General features: G+C 49.8%; 1 protein-coding gene across 3 annotated transcripts in view; it reads left to right on the forward strand.

Moving 5' to 3' along the window:
- Positions 1–21,870, forward strand: part of Prkn (parkin RBR E3 ubiquitin protein ligase) — a 978,959-nt gene that overhangs the window by 655,995 nt on the left and 301,094 nt on the right. The window contains exons 7-8 of one of the 3 annotated variants that reach the window (XR_011369410.1): positions 18,466–18,644; positions 20,390–20,528. The exons of the other annotated variants lie outside the window; for them this stretch is intronic. The gene's annotated coding sequence lies outside the window, so the exon portion shown is untranslated. Of the gene's footprint in view, positions 1–18,465; positions 18,645–20,389; positions 20,529–21,870 lie in introns of those variants that run through there. 3 annotated transcript variants of the gene reach the window in all.

Consider the following 21,870-nt stretch of genomic DNA (forward strand, 5'->3'; position numbering starts at 1 on the left):
CTGTTGGGAGCTTGGGGAGGGGGATTGCTACGATCCTAAGTGAAGTCTTACCCTGGAGTGACTTGGCTGACACTGGGGTGACAGCCAAGGGACCACAGGTGCCGTGACCCCTGCTCTCGTGGGCTGAGCAAGGCCAAGATGCCAGGCAGGCAGTGGCGTGCCACCGTCAGCTCCGACTCGGTTGCTGTTACCCAGGTCGGTGCCTCCTTCCCACCCCCCCCCCAGTCCTATGGGACCGCCTAAAGTCACATTCCCCAGGGAACAAGCACTGCTGAGTCCCTAGTGACCACGAGAGGGGCTGTGTGCACACTCATCTCTCCCTAACACTTGGCGTGGTCCCAGGCAGAGCCTCGGGGCCCTCCTGGGCATGTTTATGTGTACCCCTCTCCTGGCCTTCGCCAGCCAAGGGCGCCAGGCCCCATGACTTGGCCGAGTCCGTGTGAGGACTTTGCGTGGACGTGCCGTGTGCGGGCATGGAGGGAGCACTCAGAGCAGTCCTGAGCTGTTGCTCTTCCCGGTGAGTGCAAGGGGGTGGGCTGTGGCTCCTGTGTTCAGAGCCGGTGGGCACAGTGCTGTCCTTACACAGGCACAGGGCGGCGCCTTGCCCTGGGTACTTTCCAATCATGCTGCTATTGTTATCACTTTTTTTTTTGTCAGTCGTGGGTCTTGAACCCTGGGCATGGGCGCTGTCCCTCAGCTCTTCAGCTCAAGGCGAGCACTCTACCACTCGAGCTACAGCGCCACTTCCAGTGTTCTGAGTTGTTTATTGGAGATAAGAGTCTCATGGACATTCCTACCTAGGCTGGCTTTGAACCGTGATCCTCAGATCTCAGCCTCCTGAGTAGCTAGGATTACAGGCGTGAGCCACCAGCTTTTATCACTATTTTTTAGTGACTGATCATCTTCGAAGTACAAAGGAAACCTTTCCCTTCCCTTCGCTCTTCCTTCCCTTCCCTTCTCTTCCCTTCTCTTTGTTGTTTTGAGTACTGGGAATTGAACCCAGGGTCTTGGGAATGCTAGGCAAATACTCTGCCCCTTGAGCCACAGCCCCAGTCCTTTTGCTTTTAGTTTGTTCTTGAGAAAGTGTCTCCTGACCTCAAATGGGCCAGGCGTCAAGCCCTCCAGCCTCTTGCTTCCGCCCCCCAGGTTGCTGGGATTATAGGTCTGCACTACTACCTTGGCTCAGAGAAGCATGCAATCTTATGGATTTGACCTGTGGCATCAAAAACAGACCAGGACTGTGAACCACTTAAACCGGGATGGTTTAAATTAGTTGCCAAGTGTACGGTGAAGTACATTTCTCAAACTGAGTTCTGTGGAAAGTTCTAGAAGGAAACCCCAGTTCCCACACAGGAACAGGGACCCCGCAGTCTCTCCCTTCCAGTACGGCCCGTCCCTGCTGGGCAGCCGCGGCCCAGGCCTGGCCGCCGCGGCAGGTGCTGGCTCCTGGCACGGAAGTTTAATTTTCCACCGAGTGGCTTCGCAGTTACAGCCCCACCTGAGGTCTGTACAGCTGCACAACCAAATCCAGACCAGACCTGCCCACGCCACCGCAGCGCCCAGAAGAAGGACAGGTGAGCGCCGGCGGGCAGCCCCTGAGAACAGGAGGGCACCAGGAGTCTTAGGACCACCGAGAGCTGTAAAGGCAGCGTGAAGACTCGGCCCCGGGCCCTGGAGCCGTGGACGTGAGGCTGAGCCCTGTGGCCACAATGCCGGCTGCCTGCTCCTGGCTGGAGACGGCTGCCTTCCTGCTTCTGAACCTGTTATGCCGCGCAGGCCCATCCGCTCCACTCTTCCGCTGAATAAAACCTCATATCTTCTCTGGCCCGTCCATCCGTCCCAGGGCCTCTGCGCCGTGTGCATGCCTGGGCCGGTGCAGGCAGTGCGCCTCTGCAAGTTCTTGCATTGGTGGCTGTACCTGGAGGGCGTCAGGAGTAAACAGCGGGGCACCGGGACTTGGAGAAGAAGGAGCGCGGTTGCAAGTTCTTGGGAGCAATAAATGTATCGACGGGAAGAGGAAATCCTACAACACTGGAGAAACTCACATGGGGCCAAACCCGAGTCTGGCAGACAAACGGGGGCCCTGGTTCTGAGGGAGCCCCAGGGACTTGGCTTCCCAGAGTCACCCTGGCCATGAGTTTTCCTCGAGGGGACACTGGGGGACAGTTGCAGATGTGAGTCGTGCTGGGAGAGGGCGGTGGCAAACGCCCCTCCCCTGTCCCCCCATTCCCTCGCTCCGCCGCCCGCTGCCAGTCCTCTCTGTCATTTCTGGGTTCTGAACAGCGCACCGAGCCAGCTGACACTCCCTGCACACCGTGATGAAAACTCTCCTCCACATCAGATGTCCTCCCCACTTACGTCTGCCGTGTGCGCGCCTGCACGGAAAGAGTCCTGGATGGATGAGCGGAAGGGGCGCCTCTGCGTCTCCTGGCTGGAGTCCAGCTCCCTGGTGGAGACCCAAGTCCACAGTGATGACTTTGACGTTCGTTTCCCTCAAACACACAACGGATGCCACGAAGCGGGACGCTCCCTGAGCCTGGGATCTCCGCGCTCAGCTGACCTGCCAGGGAGGTTTGCAGGCAGAGTGCAGGGCAATGGTATTTCTTCCTTTCTGTCACTTCATGTTGATTCTGCGTGGGCGACGTGAGGGGAGGCTGGCGATATGTGAGCACCTGCCATGTCCCATGTATTTTGAAATGCATCCGGACAAATAACAGCTTCACAGCCAATACACATCAGGCGGTGACACTGGCCAGTTCCTCACACAGTTCTTTTATTTGTATCTCACGGTGGGTTTGTCCTGCTGAGAGGGGGAGCTGCTGACTACCTGTGTATTCCTCTAGCTGTCTGTTAGAATCTTCTGGAGAACACCAGTGACAGAGGGCTGCAGTGTGGGTTGGTCGTTTGATAAATGGCCGGGCTCTCGGACCTGTCTTTGCTGGGTGACGCTCTGGTCACCGCATTGCAGGTGTCCCCAGGGGTCGGAGAGGTGGTAAAAGTGATTGAAGCTGAGCCAGGACCCAGGCTGGGCTGGTTTTGTTCCTGGGCCACACTATGGTTAGGGAGCAGGGTCCTAGGAGAGGAGACAGACAGTACCACCTTTGTGTCAGACATTCTCCAGGCTGCTTTTCATTGCTCTTCCCGATGTGCTAGAAGCCACTGGCAGGAGACTGTGACAAAGCAGACAGAGGCCAAATTCAGAGGTTTGAATTTATTCTCCAGGCAGCAGAGCAAGAGTTAAGATTGATGTTTACTGGAAGTGGTGCTGTGGCTCAACTGGTAGAGCTAGCCTTGAGCACAAAGAGTGCCCAGGCCCCAAGTTCCCATGATCAGAGAAAGATAAGGAAGGAACAAAGAAAGAAAGAAAGAGAGAGAAAAGAAAGAGAGAAAGAAGAGAAAAAGAGAAAGAGAGAAAAAGAGAAAGAGAAAGGGAGAGGGGGAGAGGGGGAAAAGGGGAGAGAGGGAGAGAGGGAGAGAGGGAAGGAAGGAAGGAGGGACGGAAGGAAGGAAGGAAGGAAGGAATTAAACAGTAAAGAAATACCACATGCTCTTACTTGAATGTAGAATCTAAAAGTGCCAAGCACAAGGTAGGATAGCTAGTCGGGGGGGAGGTCCTGGGAGAATGGAATGAGGAGGTACAAAGTGTCAGCTAAGCTGGATAAATGAAAGAGCTCTTTTGCGCAGAGTGGTAACTCTAATGAGTAACAGTATAATATGTTTTTTGGAAAAATAAAGTTTAAATACCCTCATCATTAAAAAAAATCAGAACTGTGAGGTCATGGGTATTAACTCACTCACTCTAGCCATTCTGTATCATGTACGCATATCAAAATGTCATACCACGTAAATACACTTTTTTTTTTTTGTCGGTCGTGGGGCTTGAACTCTGGGCCTGGGTGCTGTCCCTCAGCTCTTCAGCTCAAGGCGAGTGCTCTACCACTTGAGCTACAGCGCCACTTCTGCTTTTCTGGTGGTTTATTGGAGATAGGAGTCTCATGGTCTCTCCTGCCTGGGCTGGCTTTGAACCGCGATCCTCAGATCTCAGCCTCCTGAGTAGCTAGGATTACAGGCGTGAGCCACCAGCGCCCGGCAATACACATATTTTTATTTATCAGTATAAAAGCAAATCAAACGGAGCATCTAGGTGTGATGGTGCACTGTCCCACATTCTGTCTGCAAACGGAAGAGAGGGGGAGGTATTTGGGGGTATGAGAGGGGTGACATCCATCAGGATGCTGCGTTTTGTGTTCATAAACGGCTCTGTTAGACGGCAACTCGCTTATATAACTACTTAAAGACAATAATTTTTTTAAAAAAGATTTTAAAAGCAGCTTGACAGATCAGCTGGCAGCAGAGATCCCAAGTTCCAGGGAGCTTCCTGCTGCAGAGCAATCAGCTCCACCTGCTGTGAACTCCGCCCCAGGAGGCCTCCGGCTGGGAGGAACAGAGATGCTCTCTTCCCTTTGCACGGTCTTAGACGCTCGCTGTGCAGGCGTACACGGGCACATTGAAGAGGGGTGACATCTGACACGGTACACTGTTTCAATCACAGTGTACGGGTGAGTGTCAGCCAGCACAGTGCCCTGTTGGGAACCCAGAAATGGCCAAGAGCGTGGGAAGGAGGCAGACGGCATGGGAGAGGGAGGGAATGAGGAGGGGAAGCAGGGAGAGGAGGCTGGGACAGGCTGGCCAGTGGGGCGGTGTGACAGGGGGTGTAGGGAGTGGTTTCGGGGTGCTGTGACCCAGTAGTGAGCACTGTTGGCTATCTCAACAGGCCCAGAAGAGGTTTTGAATATTCTCCCCAGAAGAGAGGCTGAAGTCCTAGCTGGTGAATGGCTCATGACCCTGGCCTTCCCGTGACCTCTCCCCCCGCCCTGCACCCGCTTCCACAGCTCACTTGTTCTCACTGCGATCAAGAAAGAGAACAAATGCAGAGATACGAAGGTCACAGAGACACGAAGGTCCCGTTGTTTGGGATGTCCAAAGATGCGGTAATGAAGAAAATAGCTGGGCTGGGGCAGCCCGTGAGACCGCCGTCAGAATTCTTGGCTCATTCCAGGAGTGGTCCTCCCTTGGTCCCCGCCATAGTTCCTGTGGTTCATATACGACTTCCTTTCCCTCTCAGACTCGCTGGACGCGTCTGTCCCTACAGGCCTCTGTGTTTAATGGGCGCTGTCAGAAGGCCACCAAGCCAGTGTGTTTAATGTCTTTGGGAAAGGAAGTTATGAGTTAAGGCCTCTGCCAGATTCAATCTTTGTTTTGGCGTGATTGGAATTGTGTGCTGTGGCCATCTGTCTAGAAGTGACTGGGTGGAACGCCGCAGCTCGGCTGCGTGGAGACGGGGTGGTAACCACATTTCATGGGAGAAAACGGCAGAGAGCAGAGCACGCGTGCAGCACGCTCAAACGGACCTGGTGGAGCCTTCACTCTGACGCTTGCAGAGTGATGGGTTTTCTGCAAGGATGAACAGAAATGCTGTGTTTTTTTTCTACATACATGGGATGGGGGATGAGTTCATCTCAGTGTTTAAATATATGTATGTACTAGGTATTCATTGCAGCTAAACCCAACTTTGCCTTGTCACAATCAGGTCTCATTATTATTTATTTTAATACAATTTTCCTCCCTCTGTGTTTCCTTCCCTGTCATTGTCTCTGTCTCTCTCCATCCTAGGGCCCAAACTCAGAGCCTGTGCATTGTTCCTTAGCTTTTTTTTTCTTGCCCAAGTTTGGCACTCTACCACGTGAGCCACACCTTTACTTCTGGCTTTTTGCTGGCTAGTTGGAGATAGTGTTATGGACTTTCCTGCCTGGGCTGGCTACAAACTACAATCCTTAGACCTCAGACTCCTGAGTAGGTTTGAGCCACTGGTGCCTGGCTAATCTTTTTAAAAATGTGTTTGGAATACGATGGATGTTTCTCTGCTTTGAAATGAATCCACACGTTCTCTTTATTCCTTGTGTTGAATTTCAGAGCAGTGACACAGGTCAGTACGGAGTGCCTCCTCCCTGTTAGATTGCCTGGCTGACTCCTTTAGATAGTCAATCAGTGTGCACTTTACCCAGACTCCTCTCGGGAGCAGAGCCAGAGGCGAGAATGAACAGTGCCGGCCCTCAGTGGGGAGGAGGAAGCCCGGGATGAGCGGGGTAAAAAGGAAGGGTGAATTAAGGGAGGAGCCATGCTTGGTGAGTGGAGCATTCTCCGGCTGCAGCTGGGGCCATAGGGGTCGCAGCTGGCCTCCGGGCAGGTGGGCAGGGAAGGCATGGAGGTCTTTTCACTGAGTTGCCAAGGGGAAGGCTCGTGCCATCACCCTGCAGAGGCAGAGGGGAAGGGCAGCTTCTCTGCCCAGTCTCCTGTTGCCTGTCGCTGTGGATCAAGCGAGCGGTACCCCAGGGTCAGCCGTGGTAGCATCACCTGATTCCTCTGCAGATGCTCAGGAGACAGACCCGAGTTTGTGATGCACTTGGGAGGAGAGGGGCAGCTCTGTGCCAAGAGCACCGTGGGGGAGGAGGGGGGGGCGACCTCTCAGGGTCAACTTGGATGAAGTTAGGGATCTTGATCGTGAGTGAGATCATGCGGTGAGCCAGCCAGGTTGCAAGGACACCTGCAGGTAGGAGCGAGCAAAGACCCTGAGAAGTAGCTCATGCAGAGAGGCTCAGGTCTGAGATGACGCCATCTGTCAGCAGCCTTAAGGCAATGGTAAGAAAATAACCCACAACCAGTGACCAAGTGACCTGTAACCAAATATCCGAAAGCCAGTGAGTGGAAAATAATGACGAGAGAGCACAGACTTCAATGTTTGTAGAGCACCAGCATCATATTTAGATTCAGCTGCTGCCTGCCCGTCTGTGGCCGCGACCCTCCCCGTATGTTGTTTTGATAACATAGTCTTGATATCACGGTCAGATGGCAGTCATGTTTTACATTCTTTTCTTTTTTGGGAGAGAGAGAATCCAGTCTTCCTAGAATACTTGAGTAACGTTATTTTTATTGCTGAGGGTTTTGAAGTGGAGCTGTCGATTGTACAAGTTGGTATGGAGAATATTTTGGAAAATCTTAAGCTTGTTTTCCAGTAAGGAAACATCTCTCACCTTTCCCTATGCATTATATGGTCTACGGGATTTCAGAGAATTTCCAGGTGTCTTACAATGACATTTATTTATTTATTTAGTGGCCATGCAGGAGCTTGAACTCAGGTCCTTGCTTTCATTCTTGGCTTCTTTGCCTAGGGATGGTGCTCTACCACTTGAACCAGCGGGTGCTTCTGAGGTGGACTTGGGAGTTGATTGCCAGGAGCTGTCCAGCTTCTTCTTTCCGTCCCAGGGAGGGGCTTTTCCGCAGGCCCGGTCTTCATGGTGGAGGGCAGCGAGGGGATGCAGGGGCTCGGAGGCCTGGCAGACACAGAGCTCAGTGTGCCTGCGGGCCCCGGAGCGCAAGGCCAGCGCCCGGTCCTCCCCCGTCACGCGCGCTGTGGGTGGAACCTGGAATCTAAAATCACGAGGTGGCTCCCGCACACTGGCAGGTGCGGTCCTCACAGTCCTGGCTGGTGCAGGAGACAGGAAGTCGAGTGTGTGACACCCTGAGCAGGTCATGCGGGAGGTCACTGGCGAGCGGGAGCTGAGGGACAGGCAGCCACGGCGTGTCACCGCGTGTGACACAGGTGGCGCTGGCGGCGGCACAGCCCTCGGCTTCGGGGCTCCGACTGCTTGGCTCGGCCTGTGGCAGTGTTTCCAGTCTGCTCCATGCGTCCATCATCCTCCAGCCGCTGTCTGCCCAAGGACAGCTGTCCAGCCAAGGGCAGGACACCAGAGGACAGGCCCCACTGGACAAGCGCCGTCCCTGCACCTGTGTGTCACATGCACTAAGGGGAGGAGCAGGCTTCAGCCTGAGGTGACCTTCATGTGTCCCCTCTGAGGGCGTGGGGCGTCAGGATGAGATCACCGTGAGACAGATCAACAGGGGGAAAACACACCGACTTAATAAAAGTTTTACGTGGCACAGGAGCCTCGTAAGGAGCTAAAAACGCAAGGAAATAGCAAAGCTACATCTTTTATACCAAGCTACAAAAAGGAGCCATTGTGGGGGCCAGGAGGGGGGAGTGAAATTGCACGCAGAGGTGAAAGAGAGGTGAGTTTCCAAACCGTGGCCATTGGTACAGCATGACATCACATGACGTGACATGCTATCACATGACACAACACAAGGTCACATGAGAATGTTCCCCTTCCCCTGGCACAGGGAGAGCCTCTTTCATGTGAGAAGAAAGGAGGAATTATTATGGCCTTCCTGTGTGTGCTTACTGCTTTTCTCACGCAGTGCTTCGGGTGGGAGGCGTGCTCACCGCGACCCCCCGGCTGCCCGAAGTGCAGGTTCCAGGAGAGAGGAAGCCACGGGGTGAGGAGGAAAGACAAACAGATCCAGACAGAGAAACGGAAAGGCAGAGACTGAGCGAGGAAGGGCCAAGAGCAAGGCCCCTTCACCAGAGGGCCTAGCTCCTAAATTGCCACCATTTCCCAAAATGAATTCCCATCAATGCATCAATGCATTGATGAGGCCAGAGTTCTCAGTAACTTTCCAAAGCCTGCCTTTGAAGACTGTTGCTTAGTAACCAGGCTTTGATCGCCCGAGCTTTTGGGGGCCATTTTCCCTGGAGGAGAGCAGCCAGCCCAGGGAGAAGAATGAGGAGCTAGGGCTGTAAGTGGTGACCAGTGACAGGCTAGCTCCATGGCCATCCCTGTCACCGTTCAACTCAGGTCCCAGCTCTCCACTTCCAACAGCAATCGCAAAGTTGGGAATTTTATAACAAACAGTGGCCCAGGGATTTGGGAACATTCCTCAAAATGAAGGGCCCTGTGCAAGTTGGCAGGAAAGGAAAGGGCTGGGGAGGAAGCGTGCAAAGGCTCCGGTCTCCCACCCAGTCGGGGGCTGACGGGCTCTCTCTCCCCGCACGGCTGAGTCCCAGCCTCCATCCTCCTAGGATTCCTGGAGTAACTCCCAAGAGTCTCTTCTCCTCCTTCCTTGCCGGGGGACACTTGGTTTGTTATACAGTTAGGGAATTTTCAGTCATTAAGTGTCATTAAGTGTCATAAAAATCCCGCCTGGACTCCCTTCATCTAAGAGTTGAACTTCCAGGCCCCCCTGCCAGCTTCTCATGGCTGCCTCCAGGAACCCGACCTCATCCTGCCCTCTGGTGCCCGCCACACAGAGCCTCTGTAATTCTTTCAACAGGGCCTGTGTCTTTCTACCTCTGGGCTCTCCACCAGCTGCCCCTCCCACAGCTCTCTCGTGCCAGATCTGGGCAGGGTTCATGGGCAAACAAATCACCGTCCAGGTCATCTGCTGACGCCGTGTCCAGTGGGCAGCAGCTTACCAGCCATCATCACGTGACCCCATTCGATTTTCTTACAATCTCATTAGCTAACATCCTTCTGCTTCGTAGCTGTCCTTCCCAACTTAAAGAACAGTCACACCCTCAGGCCCTAGACAGCTCCTGGTCTAGAGGAGACAAGGATCTGTGTGCAGGAAGGGAAACTCTGTGCCCTGGCCTATCTGCCCTCTGCGAAGTCCTTGTTCCTCTTCCTTGCTATCCTGTTAAAGTGGCCAGAATCAACTATTCACTGAGCTACAGCCAGCTCTCTGAATGATCCAGATTAGCTTAACCAAAAGAAATGGCCTGAATGGAGCGAGATGGTATTTCAAAAGCAGTTGGAATGCCTTAACACCAGCAATCTATCACACTCCTGTGGTCACTAAAAACAAAAACAAAAACAAAAAACTTTGCTAGGCACCACTGATAGGCCAGGCATGTGGCACCCCAAAGTATTTATGAGGTCAGGAGCCCGGAGCGGCAGTAAGCATTTCCCACGAAGGCTCAACAGTACGGGGCGCTCGGGTCAGTCTCCTCACAGGACAGGTTCTGCTCCTGTTCCCACGGCAGATGGGAACACACTGTTACAAAAGTGAACATGCTAGACTCGCAACAACAGGTGGGTTTGCGGATCTCTGGCCTGAGACGCACGTAGATCAGCAAATGAGGGAACAGTGAGGTAGGGGCTGCCCGGCCCCTCCGGCCGTTCCTCCAGGAACGGCTGCCTGGCTCAGGTGACCCTGAGGGGAAGAAAAATCACATACAGACTAGCGGCGTACAGAGCGGGTGAGGGAGGGGGAGCTCAGCGTGTAAAAAGCCCTGGGAGCCATCTCCGGCACCATCAAGACAGATTTAACTACCTTTTACGTGCTGAAAGGTCTTGAAGATGTGTTGTGAAATTTTTAATCTTGCTCTAGAGTGGTTTAATTGCATTCTGGTTGTGGATACTTTATGAGGTTTTTTCATTTTGCGCTTTTACTTTGGTACCAATATACCTTTTTTGATTGTCTTAAACCAGGGCCTCCGTCTCAAGAAGCTTTCTGGGATATAAAAATGCTCCGAAATCTTATTTCTTACCTTTACAAGCAGTACATCCATTTGTACAGAGGTCATAGAAAGCCGGAATCTGGGGTGTGAATTACTTTTTGCATATGATTTCAGCCTAACTTCTAAAGCTTTGGTAAAGCAGACGTGTACTCCTCTATGTTGAAGGTGATGAAAATCTCCCTATCTGAAGTCTCTCCAGAGGCCGGCATCTCTAGCCTGCTCAAGTCACAGCTCCTCGTTTTAGTCAAGAGTGTCTTTGCATGGGTCTCTTTTCACCAATTCATTTGGGTTTGTATTACTGTGCTATACTGATTTTTATTATACTTACTTTTAGTAAAATATTTTGGGATACTATTTACTGCTTTTCCAGTTAGGTATAAAACAAAACTAAATAAAAGTAAAATATAAAAATAACTTTACTATGCTCCACAAATTTGCCAATACTGTCAGTATTTTAAAATTGACTCCATCTAATGATTCTTCATAAATTTCACAGTACCTCCCCTGTCTTGATACATTCTCCATGTGGAACTATTTTATGACATCTACAGATTTTTCCTTTTAGATTTCTCTTTTAGGTAGGAGGGACTCTTCATTTCAAACTACTCTACTCTACTTGAGTCTTCATGCTTCTCTGATAAAAGCACTAAAAGACTCAGTATCTATTAGCACCCATTCACTCTTTTTTAAAGATGAATGCAAGAACAATAGCATAGATTCTGGGCAAGGTTCTTGTGAGCTGGCAGTCAAGAATATATCCTTTTTACACCACTCAGTGTCTGTAATAATTTCTTATGCTAAATTGCTCCGAACTTCCACAGCCACTGAGCTGATTCTGAGCACATTTATATTTACTGTCCTGAGAGTTGAAGATACACCAGGACAATTTATTTCACAGTAGACTTCTTATCCATGCGAGATATGTCTTCATATCTTTCTCAACTTATCACAAGGCTTTCTGTAAAGGAGCTGGGCATTATCTGCTTCTTGCTGTTTTTCACAGAGGAAAAACCAGAGATGAGCTATTTGCACCAGTCAGTATGGATTACAGACAGCATCTCCAACAGCTAAATCGTTGCACCACACAAGAGCTCTATGCAAATGATACAACCTGGAAATGATTTGATGTGAAATCTTCCTTTAGCTTTCTTTAGTTATATGTGTCTTGCTAGTCCCAGTAGAATGTTCCCTGAGAGTATTGTCTTGAAGTGCTTTGGCATCCAACGTTAATTTTGAGGATCCTTGAAAATATTCTGTTAAGTATGGGCTAGGAAGTCGTGTTAGAATTTCCATTGCCGCAACAAAATGCCTGGCTCATGGTTTCAGAGATTTGAGTTCAGGTTGGTAAGGAGGATGTGGAGGGGCAGTGCAGGGAGCCAGGAAGCAGAGACAGAAAATGTCCCGCCTTCCAGCTTCCTCCTCCCCCCCCCCCCCCCCCCGTTTATTCCATCCAGCCGCTGCCCCAGCACCAGCCCAGCCTCAGCCTATCGAATGGAGCTACCCACATTTAGGGCAGGTCTCCCCATTCATTTGCTCTCCTTAATGTCAATCCTCTGCAAATGTCCTCCTAGACTCACACGGAAGTGTGCTTTACTAGTATCCTACACCAATCAAGTTCATAGTCAACATAAACCATCACAGAAGACATTATCATGATTTTTAAAATGAAGTATGTCTTTTTCCTCATGGATCAAAGACCCTTTGGAATTCGTAGTTTGTAACATGCAACTTATATTTCATTATAATTTATCCACTGTTTATGATGGTATTACAGGTTGAGCCTGGGACCTCATGCTTGCTTGGCAGGCATTCTACCACTTGATCCACAGCTTCAATCCTTTTGGCTCTAATCTTTTTTTGGGGGGGGGGAGTGGTGTTCTCTTGTGTAGGCCTGGACCTCTTGGCCCTCCCTCATTTCTGGTATAATAATCATGTACCACTGAACTCAAAAAAATTGGGGGGGATGCTGGGAAGGTGGCTCAGTGGTAGAGCGCTTGCCTTGCATACCTGAGGCCCTGGGTTCGATTCCTCAGCACCACATAAGCAAAAAGAAAAAAGCTGGAAGTGGCGCTGTGGCTCAAGTGGTAGAGCGCTAGCCTTGAGCTGAAGAGCTGAGGGACAGCGCCCAGGCCCAGAGTTCAGGCCCCACTACCAGACCAAAAAAAAAATTGGGGGGGGGGGTTGAGATGGGGGTCTCACAAACTGGCTGGCCTTGAGTTCAGTCCTTCAAATATTCATCTCCTGGAGTTCCTAGGACTAGAAGCGTGAGCCACTGGCTCCCAGACAGTTATTTATCAGTGATTTTTAGTGATATAGATCCCTTAGCAGGGGCTGGAGTGCTGCTGGTAAAGCAGGGTATAGTAAGGAGTTATTGTCAAATATGGTTGACCTCTGTGCAGTAAACGTAATTTTATAAAAAGGAAAGGATTTTTAAAATTCTAATATCTGCTCTTGTGTTGTAATGTTTACGATCCAACACCTCAAAAGTCCCTGTGTTGTGCATGGGTTCAGCCTATCAACAGTAATTATATTTGGAAATAAAACACGCTGGGACCATGACGGTATTGTTTACGTGGAGCAAGTATCTTTCATCAGTGACTCCAAATGTTATAAATGGTAGAACCCACATCAACAAACTCTATTATATAAAAACAAAGTACAAACTCATGTGTGTGACATATCAAAGCAATACCATTCATTTTCGGTTTCACACTTAATATGTGGAATTTGATCGATTCTCCAGGTGTAGGATGAGCACAGACAGCACAGTTTTCCAGTGTCACCCAGTTTGCTATGTCTTAAGTATTTTCACATATTTTCCTCTCCTTTCTTTACCAGGCTTATTCATTCCTACCTTTGAGGCCTTTGCTTATGGTTCTTCTCTTCCTTTAGAAAACCCGTTGACTGACCAGCTCTGGATTGACTTGCCTCCTGCTCAGTGTCCTGACATGTCTTGTCCGGACTTGATTTCCTCACAGCCAGACTGCTCTTTATGAGGCCTGCCTGGTGGCCATGCACTGCATCTCAGATAGGAGCTGGAGGCTCGGAGCTTCTACCTGGGTTGGTAGATGGCAGTTAGTAGGCTGGTCTGACAAGGTTCTTTAGATGGGTAAAGAACAACATACATGATGTGATAAAATGATAAACTGAACATGAAATCAAAGCCTGCCTTGTGGACATGAACACGCCTGCAAGTTAGGAAAAGAGTAGAAGAGCCAGCTGAGCAGAGCTTCTGGAGAAAGTTGGGAGTGCGCTCATCTTGAAAGTTTGGGATCTTTACACATCTTTACTGGAGAGGAAAAGCAGAGAGATTGGCCTGAAAGAGACGGGATTTGTAGGTGGAAGAGCAGAAGTGGGTTTTGTGGGTTCATTCTAGCTTTGGAGAGTTCTAAAAGGCAAAGGGCTCGATTATTCTGGCAGCGGGCACCTAGTTCATATGTGTGTGCCAAGAGCTGGCCTAGCACAAGTCACTGTAAAGCTGTACTGCCGGATACACTCACAGGATGGGGTAGGGGCTGGAAGTGCTGACTGGCCGGGAGAAGGGGACGGTTGTTCTGATTAAGCTGGGTAAGGATGAGTGTGGAAGGGGGGAAACGGAGGCCAACTGGGCACTGGCAGAGGCTCTACCCAGTGAGAGAAGAACTCAGATTACACCACAGCCATAGCCCTCTGCTCTGAAGAGCAGTACACGCTGTCCACCTCACGTTCTCACCTGGTTATTTCATGGCCCCTCTTGTGTCCGTGCTTTCAAAATCAGAAAGAACATATCGAAAGGATGATGTCTAAAACATTTTCTGTTTAGTAACAATGGAACACACTTTTTCATTTTAGACAGTACTTGAAATTTTCATGTCCTTCTTCATGATAGGACACAGAACACTCATCCTTACCCAGGTTAATATGCCAACAGTGTTGTAGTTCATTTGATGGGAAATTTCTACATGAAGCCCAAGGTATCCACAGGAAAATGCCACAAGGTGCATCAAATCAAGTTGCTGTCCTGGAATGGAGCTACACGTTAATGTTAGGGAAGTCTACAGAATGGTTGAGGAAAATACCAACAGGATCAAACTTTAGAACACACGATGAGGTTAGCAATACTCTTGAATATAGTAACACTTAGTTCTGCTGGTGAGAAAAGAATTCCTGAACAAAACTTTAAAGATGAATGGAAAATTTTAGAAAATAAGATGGTTATAGTTTGTATCTAAAAAATGTGTTCAAGAATTAGTCCTGAGCTCAGAATTGTTGGAATATGGCGGAGCCTTTAAGAGGTGGGGCTTAGTGAGAGGAAATTAGGTCACTGGGGCCCTGCCCTGGAACGAGACCTGGGGATCCCAGCCCCTCCTTCTTGCTCTCTTACTTTCTGGCCATCATGACATGAACTGACTTCCTGTGCTTCAGGCTTCTACCACAATGTACTGTGTCGTCCACAGCCCAAAGCACTGGGCTGTCATGAACCAAAATAAACTTCTCTTCTTTACATGTTTATCTCAGGTGTTTGTTGTAGTAATAGAAAGCTGACTGGTGCCTAGACAGACAGGTCGCCTATTCATAATCTAAACATGTTTCTAATTTCATCTTGTATATTTCACAAAATCATTCATAAGTGAGAAGAGTCCTTTAGCCGCTCATGCTGGCTCTCGGTATGGCCTGCACACGCTGGGATAGGAGCTCTCCCGTCCCCTGGCTGCGGCCCTGGGAACAGGCCAAGCTCTCCAAACTCATCCCCGTGTAGCACTTACTGCACCAGGAAGCAACTGCTGACCCTCAGCCCACTGGGAATATGAATTCCTGAGAGGATGGGTCGTTACTGATCACTTTCATGGGTGGCATGCTTGGCTGTTGCAGAGTATCGTCAGAGTAGAAGAAGGAGAAATCAAGATATAAAGGGCTTGCGCATTACGATGGTGTCTATGCTGTCATACCGGGACACCACAAGTCAGATCAGAGCACCAGAACAGATTCGCTTTTTTATGTGTAGCAGAACAGACTGAATGACACAGAACGTGAGCAGAGGAGGAGGAAGAAGCTGGAAGGGGCGTTAATGAGCTGGGCTAGGATCTGCCAGAACCTTCATAGAGAACTGGTTCCAAGCCGACTGATGGGCAAAGGAACTTGCAGGATTTTAAACTTGGCAGCTGGAAGGAATTGTGAAGGTCATTCGACTGTGGAGTTTTGTTTGAATTTGAGTCAGGAGTGTGGATGAGGTTCCTCTCCACAAGAGGGACTAAGCATGTCCCCCTTGGCTAACTCACGTAATGAGCTCCGAGGACACGCATGTGCCACCATGACCCGTCCCAGGCTTTCTGTGCATGAGCACGTGTGGGAATCCTCTCTGTGGTTATATTAGGTAGTGTGGCATAAGAAGCCTGGCCAAATGCAGGGCATACTGAACTGCATTTGATTCCTGATAGTGTTTGCTTACCATTTTATAAGCCATCTCTAACTCAAAGGGATTTAACATGACAATCACTAAGAAGACAAATTTAAGTCATTTAACAGTGCAGTTTCTCCCCACTAATTATTTTTCATGTAATCAAGTATTTTTCTAAATTCCCAGGAGTCGTAATTCTTCACACACAGAATTTTGTAGAGAGCTTTGAAAGATTGCTAACTGAAGCATGACAAATGTGGTGGTGTCCAAGTGTTTGTTGAACTCAGATTCTCTCCCACAAATGAAAAGTTATATTGATGTTTTCTACTAATTTTTAAATTCTGACTTACACTGCTTACCAGGCGATGTTATTACACATGTACATACACATCATGTGTAAAAAGATGTGCACATACCATATATAAACACACACGTGCACACACATATAACGTGTATATGTAATTTTTCTTTGCATTGGGACAAATGGAGAAACTAGTTACAGCATTCACCCTCCAAACCCTGTATTTTCACAACCGCACATGCTTCTCTCAACTTTAAATGCCCTCGAATCGCCGCCCTCCTTCCAATATGACTGTCTTACCTCATGCATTATTTTAGGACCCAATAGCTAAATGTGCTTTCTTTTTCTGTGGAGCCCATATTAGTTAGGTACTACTGTGTAACAAATTACCCCACAGCTTAGTGGCTTGAAGACCACATTGCATATTGTCTGCACAGTTTTACAAGACCAGGGATTCAGGAAGGCACAGCTAGATGGTTCTTGTTCAGGGCCATAGTCAAGATGCCAGCTTGGGTCACGGACACCTTTGGGCTTGCACTGTGGTGGAGAATCTACTTTAAAGATGATTCACCTAAGAGCCTTCCACGTGTGGTGCTAGAGGTTGGCAAAAGGTCTTCCCAGAAGAGCTCAGACAGACACTGGAGAAGCTTTCCTGACACAGCCCTGATGTCACATGCAGTCATTTCTGCATTCTTCCTGCTGTGCATGCAGGAGCCCATTCTATGTGGAAAGGAATGTGTATTAATGAAGATGTGTATGTAAGACTATTGAACAGAGACACAGATCTGGAGTGTGGGGGAAGGGAAGACAAAAACAGAGAGAGAGAGAAAGAGAGAAATGAGGGAGAGTGTGGATTAAACTCAATAAATAAGAAAACTTTGATCCCATTTTTATAGATCCTATAGATCTAATTCATATAATTTTTCCAACATACTGGCTTATGCATTTGGGAAACTAACAATAGTTTTCTTTGAGGAGAAGAACAGTTGGGATAGGTTCCTACATTTTTAGTGATATTTTTATTGTCTTTCAGGAGTTGCCATTCTAAAAAGCAGACGATGAGTCCAGTACATCTTCATCACCATCACCCTATCAATCATTCTACCCCCTCTGCCCTAAATTTTGTTGAACTAAACCTCCTTCAACTGTGCTTGCTATTCAGTGAGCCAAGTGTCTTTGAATTGCGTTAGCAATAAAAAGAACTCTGCACCAGTTGCTTACCCCTGTAATCCTCGATATTCAGGAGATTGAGATCCAGAGAATGTTAGTTTGAGACCAATTTAGGCAGAAGAGTCCTAGAGACTTCATTTCCAAAATAACCAGCAAAAATCCAGCCTGGAAGCATGGGTCAAGTGGTAGAGTGCCTGCTGAACAAGGAAGTTGCATGGGTGAGGTCCTGGGTTCAAACCCCAATAGTCATGCTCTGAAAAAAAGGAGAAATAATTGTTTACAAATAATGCTTCAGCAATGTCCGGTGACATATTTGTCATTCTTTTTACTTATGATTGAGAGGTTTAGTTAACCTTTAATTAATTACCCTGTAATCTGGCTCATTTGGGTAAAATCACTTCTAGATCAATGAACATTTATATAGAATGTGAGCAAAGGGGGCTGAGGAACATGGGGAGGAGTGAAAGGCCTGCAGGTGCAGTCCTGCCAGGCGCTCACCGCACACGTGACTCTGTGCACGCTTCACCCCACCTGCAGCTCTACCACCCACCACCGCCTGGCAACCCCATCCACGCTACTGACACACCTCACGTCCTTCTACCTTCAGCGTCATGTCTCCAAGCCTCCTCACAGTGAAGCTTACTCAAGCACCAGCCTCCCTCCTCTACAATCTGTCTCTGTCTCTTTGAACTGTTATAACGATGTACCTGAGCCAGGTAGCTACAAACAGCAGAAGGCATTGCTCATCATTCTTAGGTTGGAAACGCCACACCAGGGCCCTGCACAGCTGGGATCTGGTGAGGACCTGCTTCTGGTTCATAGATGGCACCTTGCTCTGTCCTCACCTGCTGGGCAGTGAGGCTCTCCCTGGAGTCCGCTTCCCAGGGCCCCACCCTCCTGACCTAACTCCTCCCCCGCCTCCACTTCCTGATCCCATTATCTGGTGACAGGGATTCAGTATGTGAACTCCAGGGTGGCCCGGGCACCCAGACCACAGCGGAACCCAGGGAGGATTCCACTGTGTAGAGCCACATGCTAGCACGGTCTCCTGCAGCCAGCCTCGTCCCTGACCACACTCTGCAGGCCTCCCTTCCCGCCTCCTCTCCACGCTGTCCCGCCTGCATCCGTCCCAGCAGCCCACCTGCTGTCTTTCTGTTTCAAGCGTGGTTTTCATGTCCCGTTTCTCGCCATGTTTCTATCCAGTGGCCCAGCGTCGATCTCATTGCTTAAATCTAGCTCAGACTCTGAGGAAACCTCCCGGCCGCGTGACTGCCTCCACGCTGAACTTCTGTGTCCCTGGAGTTTGCTGCTCATGTGTCCTGTCTTGTAACACTTACTCCAGGTGAATTTTGTGTCTGGAAACAACACGCTACGTTTCCCAGGTACTTAGAGTCTAACCACCAGATGTTACACATTCGCAGTGATATTCAATTGTTACTTTAGCCAAAGTAGATGGTCAATAAGTAATTGAGTGAAAAACATTGATGGGAGCTGCAAAACTATAGCTATACAGTACCAGATCATTGCAAAAGTGGTGTGGTTCCTTTCTCCACTAAGATGTGCAGTGGCTGTGCTTGCGTCCTGCGCTGTGCTCACTGCTGTGTGGCGAGCCCTCACTGCATTGCCTTTCACTTAATATTGATGCTAAGGTAGGAGTGTGTCCAAGTGAGCCTGATCCTCATATCCGTTACTTCCGCCAGCAGAGTAGATCTTCCTGTCTATCTCCATTCAAGGAGAGTGGCTTGGGGCAGCAGACACTTGGTTTGGAACAGGACTTTCCTGGGTCCAGATCCTACCAAACCTTCCTGCTTCCTTCTTGCTGGTCTTTTACCTTGGAGGTTGTAGCCTTCCATGGTCCAACCCTTGGGCTTCTGAAACTTCCTGTGAGTGGAGAGACTTGGAAAAAAAATAGCTCTAGTGAAGTAAGCCGGGCTCAGAGAAGCTCAGGCTGCGCGGTTTCCCTCATTTGTGGGCGCAAGAATGTGCCTGTCAATTTAGACATAACACACTGGGTGGAAGGCAAGGGGTTGTAAATGAAGTAATTGAAATATAACAGACTCTGTGAAGAGTGCGAATAGTATAATTCTTTAGAAATATTAAGTCAAAGCCCAATAAAAATAAGCACCAGGAAACAGGTCCTTGCAAGCGGGGGGTTGGGGGGAAGCAAGAGGAGAGGAGGAGGAACGGGGGGGGGGCAGGAGTAGAATGCCGGCCAGAATGCACTGCATGGGTCACGATGCACTGCATGGGTCACGATGCACTGCATGGGTCACGATGCACTGCATGGGTCACGATGCACTGCATGGGTCACGATGCACTGCATGGGTCACGACGCACTGCATGGGTCACGACGCACTGCATGGGTCACGATGCACTGCATGGGTCACGATGCACTGCATGGGTCACGATGCACTGCATGGGTCACGACGCACTGCATGGGTCACGATGCACTGCATGGGTCACGATGCACTGCATGGGTCACGATGCACTGCATGGGTCACGATGCACTGCATGGGTCACGATGCACTGCATGGGTCACGATGCACTGCATGGGTCACGATGCACTGCATGGGTCACGAAGTGAGGAGGATGAGGGGAGGGGTGGAGGGGGTGCGGATGTTGAAGGGATGACACAGAGAGCAAGCTGCGCGGAACACACACAATGCTTTGTTAAATGCAAAAAAGGATTCCATTTACAGCCAAAGCCATAAGGAAAACGAGGGGAGGGGCGTGGGTGAGATGTTCATCAAGGCACATGTATTCACTTAGCTGCTTTGTTAAACGGCAATTCCTTTGCACAACTACTTCAAGATAATAACAATATTTAAAATAAAAATATTTTAAAATATTTTTAAATGTTTCTGGAGGGGCCGCTGGCTCTCTAGGATTTATCTCTCACCATAGTGTACTTGGCATTTCCCACTAATCTGCTTCAAACGCATGTCATTCTTAGGCAGAACGGCCGATGTTCTGTGGATGACGAGGCAGGTCTGTGTCCCTGGGGACCTCACTGACCCTGAGGGACGAGCCACACGCGGGGGCATCCTCCCCCGGGTCCTCCTTCCCCATGCTAGCCCCAGGGCCCCGGACCTCTCCTCTCTGAGTTCTCTTTTTATTTCCTCCACAGGAACGTTGCTATGTGTTCTTTTCAGGCTTGCTCTATATAAGAGCAAATTTTTACAAACATTCTGGTAGTTTCTCCACAATCTTCCTTGTTGAAAGCAAGTCTTATGGACTCCGCGTTTCCCAAGGTGGCGTGGAGAAGGTTTCTCACAGCCCAACAGTAAGGAAAGGCGGTCCGTGCAGCATCTGCAGGAAGCATGCACCGTGGACGTGGTACGCCTGTGAGCAGCTGCAGGAAGCATGCACCGTGGACGTGGTACGCCCATGAGCATCTGCAGGAAGCATGCACCGTGGATGTGGTATGCTGTGCAGCATCTGCAGGAAGCATGCACCATGGATGTGGTACGCCCATGAGCAGCTGCAGGAAGCATGCACCATGAACGTGGTACGCCGTGCAGCAGCTGCAGGAAGCATGCACCGTGGACATAGTACGCTGTGCAGCATCTGCAGGAAGCATGCACCATGGACGTGGTACGCCCATGCAGCATCTGCAGGAAGCATGCACCATGGACGTGGTATGTCCGTGAGCAGCTGCAGGAAGCATGCACCGTGGATGTGGTATACCCGTGCAGCAGCTGCAGGAAGCATGCACCGTGGATGTGGTATGCCGTGCAGCAGCTGCAGGAAGCATGCACCGTGAACGTGGTATGCCCCTGTAGCTGCAGGAAGCATGCACCGTGGACGTGGTACGCCATGCAGCATCTGCAGGAAGCATGCACCGTGGATGTGGTACGCCGTGCAGCATCTGCAGGAAGCATGCACCGTGGATGTGGTACGCCATGCAGCATCTGCAGGAAGCATGCACCGTGGACGTGGTACGCCATGCAGCATCTGCAGGAAGCATGCACCGTGGACATGGTACACCCGTGAGCAGCTGCAGGAAGCATGCACCGTGGACATGGTACACCCGTGAGCAGCTGCAGGAAGCATGCACTGTGGATGTGGTACACCATGCAGCAGCTGCAGGAAGCATGCACCGTGGACGTGGTACACCCGTGAGCAGCTGCAGGAAGCATGCACTGTGGACGTAGTACACCATGCAGCAGCTGCAGGAAGTATGCACCGTGGATGTGGTACACCTGTGAAGCAGCTGCAGGAAGCATGCACCGTGGACGTGAATGTGGTACGCCCGTGCACGGGTGCCTCACGAGGAGATGAGGAGCCTTGGTGGTTTTATCTCCTTCGAAGGGAAGTTGTTCGGAGGGAACAGGTTAAAAATTCAGAGCAATCAACGTGAATTAACTAAGTCCCTGGAAACAAAAGTGAAAGCCTTTGTTAGGTCAAAAGAGGGAACAGCACACAAGCGTGTGGACGTATTTAGTTTGCTTACCTGGGAATGCTTTCTCTTCTTTGTTTTATAGGAGATATTGCTTCAAAGTAAATAAATAGCAAACCAGAGTGTGGAAAACCACCTAGGTGTTAAGAAACTATCTTCTGAGTGGGGTTGGGAGAGAAAACCTGAGAGAAAATTAGGGAGGGGGCTTC

Source organism: Dipodomys merriami, unplaced genomic scaffold, assembly GCF_024711535.1.
Source record: "Dipodomys merriami isolate MVZ:Mamm:240054 unplaced genomic scaffold, mDipMer1.0.p SCAF_8, whole genome shotgun sequence".
Taxonomy (NCBI): Eukaryota; Metazoa; Chordata; class Mammalia; order Rodentia; family Heteromyidae; genus Dipodomys; species Dipodomys merriami.